The 11,064-nt window shown below is 44.5% G+C and overlaps 1 non-coding gene across 1 annotated transcript; it reads right to left on the bottom strand.

The window, feature by feature from the left end:
• Nucleotides 1-10,293: 10,293 nt before the first annotated feature.
• TRNAI-UAU (transfer RNA isoleucine (anticodon UAU)) lies at nt 10,294-10,387 on the bottom strand. The gene is made up of 2 exons: nt 10,350-10,387; nt 10,294-10,329 (listed from the first exon to the last, which is right to left on the bottom strand). It is a non-coding gene; the product is annotated as a tRNA-Ile (tRNA).
• Between the last annotated feature and the right edge of the window lie 677 nt (nt 10,388-11,064).

Genomic DNA, 11,064 nt, shown 5'->3' with positions numbered 1-11,064 from the left:
ACATCAGGGTGGTCACCTTTTCCTCCAACAGACTGGGCTGGTGTTGCAGGATTGCACTCAGTGGTGGCAGAGTTATTGTGAAATTTCAAGTCTATGTTTTTAATTGGTTTTAATTTCTCTGTCATGGAATAAAACTATGTCCTTTCCAAGTGATGGATATGGCCTGCTCTAACTGCCAAAATTCATCTCTCTTTTGCCAAGAGACAAGATTTTTCAGCTGTGGGCCACACTGAAGTTTTTCACATAAAAGTCACTAAAGAGAAAAAGAAGTACCTCGGAAGAATTGGTGTGAAAGTACCACAATGTCATTTTCACTGTGACCCATATCAGCTGTGGTGTAACTAAATTTAGGTGGGTGTAGAGAAGTCTCCCATAGCACAGGCTGCTATGCACAACCACTACCCATGAAGCAGTCTGACATTCATGCTCTGTGCTCTGCTGTTTGATTAGCACTTCTCAGATACATGAGACAAAGTGCTGCACCAGGATAAACTCTTTAAAGTGCATGCCAGATATTTTTGTTCCCATTTCACCAGTATAAATCTGAAATAACTCTGCTTAGCTGAGTGAACATGGACCTCGGTTTCTCTCAGTGTAAACAAATCAAGTGTGTGAGCCACTGCACCAAGTTCAGTCACCCGTGGCTTTACCAGATACAGATGCTTAACACTACAAATCTGATTTGCCTATGCCTTGCACTGAAGCAAGAACAGTATTATAATATATCACTACTCAGGGACAATAGCAGTTGATAATCCCTTCGAACAGATCGTAAGCAATCTAATGGAGAACACTATAGAGAAGAAATAGGTCTCTTCTGTGTAAGGGGAACAAACAAACTCATCAAATGATGAATGCTACACAGCTTCCCCTTTTGTTACCAGCTCTCATTTCTTCAAAATATCTACTGGAAAGATTCTAGCCTCAGTCATACCATCTAATTTGGTGCAGCTCCACAGTAATTATAATGGATTCACGCTGCATCACTTACATTGATAAAAGGAAATTACCAGGAGATTCCAGAAGCATTTTCACTGGACTTAATTCCAAGTATAAACTTGTAAGTGCTCCACTGATGTCTGTCAGTTTGATTATAGCACAAATCACACACCAAGGAATACTTTCAACCACATTTTTCAAGACAGTTTTAGTTATAGCAGTAACATTAAGAGGCAAAAAAGTCTTTGCTCAGAGATTTAAACATTCATCCTTAGCTTCATTTTCTCACAAGATGAAGAAAGAGAAATTTTAAGTAAAAAACATCAGTCAAAAAGCTGAGATTTAGTATCCTGGCCTTTTACACTCTAGTTGATAATTTGTGAGTGTTTACATTGTTTAACAGAGACAAGATGAGAAGAACTTATCAGTAAAACAAGACACAAACAGCACATGTGGGAAACAGTCATAGGGGCACTGAGCTAGAGCAAAGACTCATTTAGTCAGAGTAGCTCATAAATACCCACTCAGTAAAGAATGAGCAAGAAGCATTTTTGCTAGATGAATGCTCATGTTTACAATTCCAAGCCAAGGAACAGTAGAGACAGTAGATTTGATTACACAAGAGACAGAAACAGAACTTTTTTCTGTGCACAGTGAAATGGGCAACATGAGCTCGAAGCTGCAGCCCCCAATACTACAGGACAAAGCTCTGTAGGTCTGAAGTCAGCTCAAGGTTTCCTGCAAACCACCAGCAGTTAGACTGATGCACAGTAACTTGAACTGACCACCAGCTAGGACTTCACAGGCCATTGGTGTGGTCCATGAGCATCAAGAAAATAACTGCAGAATCCAATGATCACAGGAGATCCGAGCACAGGATGTACAACACACAATGAATGGGAACATGAAAAGGCAGGGCCAAGTCCTCCTATGATTTCAGAGGATGCAGTTCCACTAACTAAGTGGTATTTTATTTTATTTTTTTAAACCTCCCACAGAAGCCAAGCCAGATGGCCAAATGCTGCTACTACTAATGCTGCTAATACCCCTTCAGGATTATTTATTGAGACAGCTAAGATCAGCACTTTCATAGTTAGTAAGCACTACCAATTTTTTCCCCGCTTTGTCTGTATCAGTTATAATTTTCTTTCAGGATATGACTTGTTAGTCTCCAATGCCTATTGTTCACATCTTTTCTGAAATTATTACTTAGCCACTACTCTGAGATTATTTCTTAGCCCATGCAAGTACAATTGAATTTAGATGTGTTGTTCTTATTTCAACTGTAGCCAAGCCACAATTATTATTGGAAACTTCTGGTCTAGGCTACTTTCTGAACTGACCCTTAAACCTCACTTTCTTATATTGTCCAGAAGTCATTTAATGGAGTAAGTTACAGGAATTTTCACCCCATTATCCCATGGACAAGATTCCAGAGAAAACAAACAACCTAATAAGCAGAAATATTCCATTAAAAATTAAATACAGTCCAATGTGTATTTCAAACCAGCATTCACTAGAGACCTCAATGAATTGTAGTTTTCCAGTTATCACACTGCACAAGGAAGCAATCTTGAAGCAATAGCACACCATGGGTCACACCTGATGAGTGCTGCTGGCTGTCCTCCTCAGCTCCTGGCTCTACAGCTCACACACCAGTAATACCCCAACCCAGCTGTGAAAAGCCAAGGCAACCTATGCTCTAAGAACTATTAAAAGAGGCCCTAGTAATGGAATTTACTGTGCGATTGGTTCATTCCGCTATTTGCCTTAATTTGCCTCTCACTTGTGGAAGGGACCTGGTACTCCTCATTGCAAATGAAGCAAATCAAAACCAGATTACTCAGTCACAGTACTAGCCAAATGCATCTGTTAAAACTACTATGGCTACCTTTCCTTTTGTTTTTTTTGGTTTTTTTTTTGTTTTTTTTTTAAGGTAGAAATGTTATCAAATGGCACGTAAGAATTTTGCTTGGGTGGCTCTCTATGTTTAGAGTAGGAACCGAGCGCTGCTTTATACCAGCAGCCAAAGCCATCTTATATAAATATTAAATAAAATGCAAAGGGAAAGATGAGAAAACCAATTTCATACAAAGTTCTCTTCATCCAGTGCACGATGCCTCTACCAATGAAAAAAAAAAGAAAGAGTGAAAGAAAAAAAGCTTTTTTACAAGTGAAGTCACAGACGTTTATTAGATGAAGGACCAAAGGAGCATTGTGCCCATTATATCCTCCCACCCAACGGCCCCAGAACAGAAAGTCCTCTCCAAAATGACGACTGCCAAATGCAGCAGCCTCACACAGTTTACCAGTCAGTGTACACCAATCCATACAAAGGAGATCATTATGCCCCTCTCAGTTCAGGTGTCATCCAGGAAGATGATTTCCACAGTTGTAAGTGACCATTCCAAACTGCTGGTGTTCTTCCCAGCAATTGTATTTTGTGGTTCTATTTCCATTTCCTTTAGCATGTATGCATAAGCAGGCCTCTTTTTAGTCTGAATTATTTACCCTATAATTTGTGCTTCTGTTTTCAACTAGTATTTACTGCTGAATCATGCCAAAAATCACACATACTGAATATTGCAGCAGGTCATACTTTAAAGCCCCATAAATTTCCTGGTTTCCTTGCAGCCAGACATAAGCTTCCCATTACTTTGGGCCAAACTTTATCCTCTTATGGAACACAAAGCAAATTCACAGAACGCAGTGAAAATGCACCCACTAGTACTATACATTAAGACATTTTAAAAAAACAGTCACTTCAATCTTGATTCATTGACAGATTAGCTTCTACTTTGGAAGTATTCAGATGACAGAGGTTACTCCTGCAAGAATACTTCAAATACAATACATTTGCAATAAGAGGTTTATTTGCTAGCAATCCTCTACAACACCCAAATGATGCTTAGAATCAGGCAGACAAACAACAACATCAGGCAGACAAACAACAACATCAGGCAGGCATCCCCAAACAGCTCTAAAAATTTGACCAACTGTTACAAGAATTCTGTCAAAGGCCTACAGTTATTAGGAACCTGTATATAACTGTATATATATATATATATATACAGACAATTACCCTATTCTTCTGTTAAAGAAATTTGCCTTCATAACACAAAGATACACAATAGCACCCCTAGTACCCACAATGAAGCAAAAGTCTCCAATTCCAGGAAAAAGAAGGATTTGCAAAGATACTATGTGTTAAGAAATTGAGAAATAGTGGCATAACCAAACATTTCCTTTATCATAACAGAAAACAGTATTTTTTGGCTAGGTTACACTGCGGGTGCGGGACAGCTCAGTGAGAATGACAGACACAGTCAGATATATCTATCTGTCACAGCTGTATTTTAAACATCTGGAGGCTACTATAGGCCTTGCAAACAGTTCAGCAGTAGGAGTCAAACTTTCAAAGCTATTAGAGCATTAAATACACATGCTACATATGCAAGCACCTATAAATCTCAACAGGTCTGAATGTAAGCACTGATCTCAATAGTACACAGCCACCAAGCTTAACTGACTTTGCAAGTCTCAAGCAGGAACACTCCCGAGTGTTCCTGCTTGAGGGCAACAAAGGGCTTTGGCCACTGAGCTGGCTTGAGGTGCAACCAGCTACAGCCATCCTTGTCCATGCAGCCCCTCCTGAGCCACCCCAGGGAGTGTAGAACTTCCTGCCACTCATCTGCGATTCACAGGAGCATAGTCACAGCTGCACTGAGACAAAGAAACTGATGTGGACCTCGTGGTGCAGTGCAAACCCCTTGGAGCACTTGACCAAAGTGGGAGACAAGCTGAACCCCTCAGGAGGCAGTTGGAAGCATAGGAAAATGCAGGTGGGGAGGGGGAGGGAGATATCTGAAGGAATGCTTCTCACCTTCTGTAAAACAGTGCCAGCTTCAAGGCAACCCTTTAGGTTTTGAGGCGGAGTCCCTTCCGGGAGGGGGAAGGTGGGGCAGAAGCAAGATCAGGAGAGAGAGGCAGAGTGGCCCAGAGCATCAAAGAGATTAACTTCCCAAACCTGGATCCAGGCACTTAATACAGACACCCCCAAAAGCACCCTCAAATCCAGCATCAGTTTCCTACAAAACTCTCCTAAGCCCCAAGACAGATATATTTTCACTTCCAAGTGACACAACAATGTGAAAAAAAAAAAAAAGCAAGGCAGCTCACTGACAAAGCTACATCAACTTGCACTGGTAACAGCTTTTCAATATTAAATGGCGTTTAAATCTGCTGGGACAAGTATGATGTGTCTTTCCTTAAAGACAAATATATATCCTTCTTTACACATCATATAAATGGTGCCTAAAATTAAAATGTGTAGTTAACCAACTCTCATCCTCATTTCAATGGGTAGGATAAATAGAAAATAAATGCAAGCACTGAAGTCAACTGACTCTGAGACCTCGCAACTGATTTTGAACGTTTGTGTTTATTAGACTGACAGCTTCTCTTCACAACATCAATAAACCATCTTAGTCTCTAAGTTACACCATGCAGCCACATGACTTCCAGCACAACTGCCTCTTAAGAATTTTACACCATATTTTCAGAAGACACATTTTAAAATTATTGTTTCATCTTCTTCCACAACCTTCCTATGCATATTTTATTATACATAAAGTAAAATTTCCAGAAGTGTTTCTTCACACTGCCAAAAATCTGCTACCCCATGTATCTCTGAACTAAAGTAGTCAGTACAGGCTCAGTTGCCTACTTCAAGGGAGCATCCCTTCCCCAAAATTCGTAATTACAGACTTTCTGACTACCCCCTTCCATTTCAGCCACTTCCCCAGCCTGTTCTTCCTCTGGGTTTGGTTTAGTTTGTTTTGCTGTATTTTGAGACTTCTCCAAGGTTTCAAATATTTAGGCTGCACCAAAACTATTTGAAGAAACCAAGAGTCTTTTTCCACCTTAAAAGCAGAGTCTAACACAGCAAACTCAGCATAAGCAAGAAAATTAAATGGGCACAAAATCCAGGACTGATTGTCCATTTCCTTCCTTTTCTAAACCAGAAAGCTGAGCTCTCTAACCCTCCCAACACCAGCTTCAAACCCTAGAGAGACCACGGGGTCTCTTATATTGCCACACTAAAGTAACCACTCAAAACACACAGTGAAGAAAAACCTGCCTCTTGAGTTCTCTGTTTGCTCAAGCAAAACGCACAACCCAATTTGCTTTCTACAGCAACTCCATCTTAGGCTGGCTTGACTAGCTAACACTTACTCATTTGTTTTTCACTGCCCTAGGCAGCACACTCATATAGCTACAACCAGACAGGAGGATTTTTAAAAATTAATTTAAAAAACATCTTTACTTATGTTCTTCTATCAGATACCACTCTGTTCCCTCTTCCTATGTGTCCATACCCTCTCCCTCTTGTTCCCTCCCTGTAGCATCCCCTTCACCAGTTTCAGAGAGCAATGCATGAAGTCTCTCTCTTTGTGAGCGTGTTTTTCTACTTCTCTATAAGTTCTTCTCACTTCTCCACTTTTTATCAGCCTGCATCAGCCCCACTGCTCCCTTCATCTCCCAGCCCTTCTCTTCCCCAAGGAGGTTTTCATGTGGACTTGTTTTTTGTTCCTTTTCTCCCGACCCTTTCCTTATCTTTCTTCCACAAAAGCAGACTATTTCTATCTGGTTTCAAAGAGTTCTTCCACGCAGTTTGCAAGCACCTACACTTCATTCTTCTCCCAGCTACTGTTTCCAAGCCCAATACCTCCACAGCAGCCTCCACAGCAGGAAGCAGCCACCCAGACTTCACACAGCCATGACTGAAAGCTTCTAATACCAGCCATTCTGCAAAAAAATTGTTTAAGAGAATCTAAGTCAGGCCTGCTATACTGGAACTTGGACACAGCACTGAATTGATAGAGACTTAAAAACACATGATACACCCCATTCACCTCTGTTATTCCAAACACAACAGATCAACAGACCTCAATTTCAGAAAGGCCCTCAAGAAGTTATGGACAAAGGTGGTGGTGGAACCCAAAACAAAACCAAAATGCATCTATACCTCCAGTGGACTTTGTTTTCCAAGCAACCTTTGGAATTTTGGCCTATTGTCCTCTGAAGTGCACAACAGAGCATTCAGCAAGTGGTTTCTATTTTTAGGATGTCTGGGAATGTTTTGCTTTGGTGTTTTTCGCTCTGTGGGACCACAGTGCCATCTATTGGAAAAAGCTATTAAGAGCAGATATTCATTGGCTGTTTACTATTTGCAAAAATTGAAAGTATTTATTACTTTGAATTCATAACAATTAGCTAGGCCAATACCTTCCCGTAGCTTTTTATAAGCATCTGTTAGAATATGCAAACCTTAATATTATGGAGAGTTCCAGACTTTTTTATTTAAAGTAACTTAAGCAAACACTTCAGAACCTCACAATCACAACTGCACCAAACTGCCAGAGACAAGAGTTGGCCACTCACAGAAACAAACATCACAAAGGTCTGTCCTGCATAAACCTCTCTTTCTTAATCCTGGATCTGCCATTGCAGTTTGAGCAAGATCATATAGGGATAAACAAACCCTGCTCCCTAGCCTGATGGTTATTAATCCTCCAAGACCAGGCAAGAGCTACATCTTTGAAAATTCTCCTTCCACCAATAATCAGCACACATCAAGCTTTCCTATGTGTATAAGCAGGTCTTCTTCCTTTCTACAGCCAGTGTGAACTCCGAGCAGCAGGAATAAGCCTGTAGAGCACTCACAATCCATACTGAACATTAAAACAAAGAGCAACACAAATTTTAAGAAGGAGGACCTTTTTAAAAGGATTCTGGAAGAATGTCAGAGGAGTTTGGGAGATCCAGGCGTGCAGGCATGCCATCCGCACCAGGCAGATTGGCAGAGAAAGAGAGAGGCAGAGGCTAAAAGAGGCAGATACCTAGATAAATCAGGCATCATGGAAGACTCACCATGGGGAAGTCTTTCCTCCCGAATGCACTTCCAGGAGCATCCAGGGCCCATAAAAGCCCCTTGCCAGGTGACAGCAGGCTGACACCAGGGCTCTCTTGGCTATCACCTACAAGGGCAGTGAGGAGCACTGGGCAGTGGCTGAGGGAAGGAATACAAGCTCTGGCACCTGGCTTTCAAAAGGAAATGAGGCACAGGTGAACCACATTACTATTTGGGAAACGGGAAGAGAGGGAAGGAGGGATTACCTCTCACTAGATCACAGTGCAGCTGGCACTTTGCATCTATTACACACAGGTGTTTTCCAAATACATCATATGGTTACACTAAATATTTAGAAAATATGTTAGTGCTAACATAGAGACACTAGGAGCTCTCCCACAATGGTGTGAAGGTATCTCTATGCCCACATGTACCAATATATGTAAATATATACATGTTTCTGTACATAAGCTGCTGCCAAGTAGCATTAGAGCATTAAACAACAAATCAGTACCAAAAAGCCTAACAAAAAAACCAGCTTTGCATAATAAAAACATCCTTTCTTCTCATAAGCCTGTAAGATGCCCAGTTTTCAGGAAAAACCCACCTCCAGCCCATTGCCAGTTGCACTGCTCCAACAGGGCTCACCTCACCTCACCCCACAGCCCTGCCACTCCCATGGTCACCTCATGCTTTAGCAGCTGTTCACTTTGTGTTGTAAACAGTCATTAAATAAATAACATTCTCACTTTACTGGGATTTCCAGTAAATCCACATAAATTGTCCTGATTTATCACGATTTTCAGTGTGAAATACCCATCTTGGAACATGCTGCCCTCCAGGTGTCAGGCACGGGAGCCCATGTGGAGGGGCAGAAATGCAATTTAGGGATTTTTGTTTCTTTTTACTTTTCCCCCAGAGTTAAGACAAAAATTAGTGAAAGCCAAGGTAAAGACTAAGGGTAGGTCACAGCACCATGTGCTGCCACTGCATGTCCTGGCTGCCCTCTGGCACCACCAAGGCACATCACAAAACAGCTGTGGAGGCAACGAACAACATCTGCTTCATCTGCAACATCTGCACCCTGAATGCAGCAAAAATTGTACAATGACTCGCCCAGCATGTCAGAGCAAGACCCCAAATGTCAAACTAGCAGTTCCTCCTCGGTGAGAGGGTGCAGGAGCTGCTGCCTGCTCATGGAGACACACCATGGAAGATGGAAAGCAAGTAGTGCTGTCCCCACTCAGACGCTGAAGACGTCTCCTTCCAAGAAATTGAGTCCCTCTGCCTCTTTGAAAGATTCATGGTTTGGGGTTTTTTTTCCCTAGTTACACAATAGCAGCATTTTCATTTTTTAGTGTTCCCAGTACTTGTGTTAATATTCCTCTGTACTATCTGTACTCCTCAGCACTGGGACATGGATATCTGTATGAAGGAGAAATCGTGAAACACTGCAAGCAAAAGATTAATTTTATTCACCCTTTGATACATTTACAGATCTCTCTTGTTGACTTACATTTCCTTATACCAGTATGGCACCTGCTTCAGGCACTGCCACACTGGCACTGAAATCAGTGAATTTAATGCGAAATTCAGAGGGGACGAAGTGGTAACCAGAAGACAGAAAAAGGGGTAATTAAAAACCTTAAAGTGGCACTTTAGGGAGTTAATGCCTGTAGGACAGACAAAGGGCTGATTTGGGCAATAGAGGCACCTCTGGCTGCATGATCTTGAGGGCCTCATTGAACTTTTGGTATAAATTGCACCGTGCAGGCAGCAGACTAGATGTTAGCATAGAGGGGTGTTCACAAGATCTGGGCCTGAACATCCAGGCAGTGTCCTGTAACCACCTCCATCAGGGAGCTGCCCTTTTCCCATGGATGGCCCTGCTGCCTTTCTTAAGTGCCGAAACCAAACATTATTTGAATTATTTTCCTTCCTGCTACAGTGCATGCATTTGCAAAGCGTCACCAAGGTAATGAGCAGTTAAAAAGACTGCCACCACCCAAGGAGCCATAACAGGGAGATGTTGTCACCATTCCGCTGTAGCGCTCACACCTCTCAAGCGTTTACTTGCACTCCGTATGAAACAACACGGCATGAACAACCTTTATTTCCTGCAAGTTCTCCCACTCAAGCAGCACTTAGGAGGAAGGCGTTTGTCACTGTGCAGCGACAGGAATCCTGCCCGGCTCGGTGGGGACAAGTCCCTGCAGCCTCTCTCTCTCTCACACACACACACACACACACACACGCTGCCATGAGGCACCGGCGCCGCCAGTGCGACCCGCGGCAGTCGCTCCCCGGCCGCGGTGTGCCACTCTCCGGCGGGCCCACGCTGCCGCCACGGCTGCATAATTTTTCCCCGCACTTTTGTCCTCCTCCCTCCGCAGCGCCGCCAAGCCCCAAAAAAAGCCCGTTCGCTCTCCCAAAAAGCTGTGTGCTCCAGGTGAGGCTCGAACTCACAACCTCGGCATTGCTCGGCTTTGTACTGCTGTATAAGTACCGCGCGCTAACCGATTGCGCCACTGGAGCCCTGACACCAACTCCTCCCGAACGGTTTATCAAGGGCTCGCCCGGCCCCGGCGGGGGAAGCGCGACACACTCCCGCCCGCACCCCGCTCTGAGCGGCGGCCCGGGGCAGCCCCGCTTCCCTGCCCGGGACCGGCTGCGCCGGCAGCGGCGCGGGACGGGCGGGAGAGAGCTGCCGGACGCTGCACCACTCGGGGAGGGCGGCGCCCGCGAGCAAGGGAAAAGGGAGAGGGGCGACACGGCGCGGACAAAGCCCTCCCGCCCCAGCCTCCCGCTGGCCCGGGGGGCGGCGGGACAGCCCGGCCCCCTCCGCCGCCGGGCGGGCGGGGCTGCAGCGGGGCGGGGCTGGGCGGCGGTGGCAGCAGGTGACGGGCGGCAGCGGCGCGGCCTGACTGCCCTCCTGCAGCCCGGGCCGCTGTTCCGTGCTCCGGGGACGAGACAGACGGAGCACGGCCCCGGGTCGGGCGGCACCGAGCCTCCTGGCGGCCTTCGGTAAACGGCCTGGGCCGCTGGTCAGCGCAGCTCCGCCTCACGCTCACGGGCAGCCGCGGGGAGGTGGCGCACCCGCATCGTGCTCAGGAGCAGGCCGCGGGGAAAGGAGCCGCTCTGCCAGGGAAATAAATGTTCATGTCTGGGGCATCGCTGCATCTGGGGTGCCTGGCACTCGAAACAAGCGTTTA

The sequence above is a fragment of the Lichenostomus cassidix genome, chromosome 3 (assembly GCF_008360975.1).
Source record: "Lichenostomus cassidix isolate B80296 chromosome 3, HeHo_3.0, whole genome shotgun sequence".
Classification (NCBI taxonomy): domain Eukaryota; kingdom Metazoa; phylum Chordata; class Aves; order Passeriformes; family Meliphagidae; genus Lichenostomus; species Lichenostomus cassidix.
Note: the sequence above shows the minus strand (reverse complement) of the source record. Positions and strands in the feature narration are given on the sequence as shown.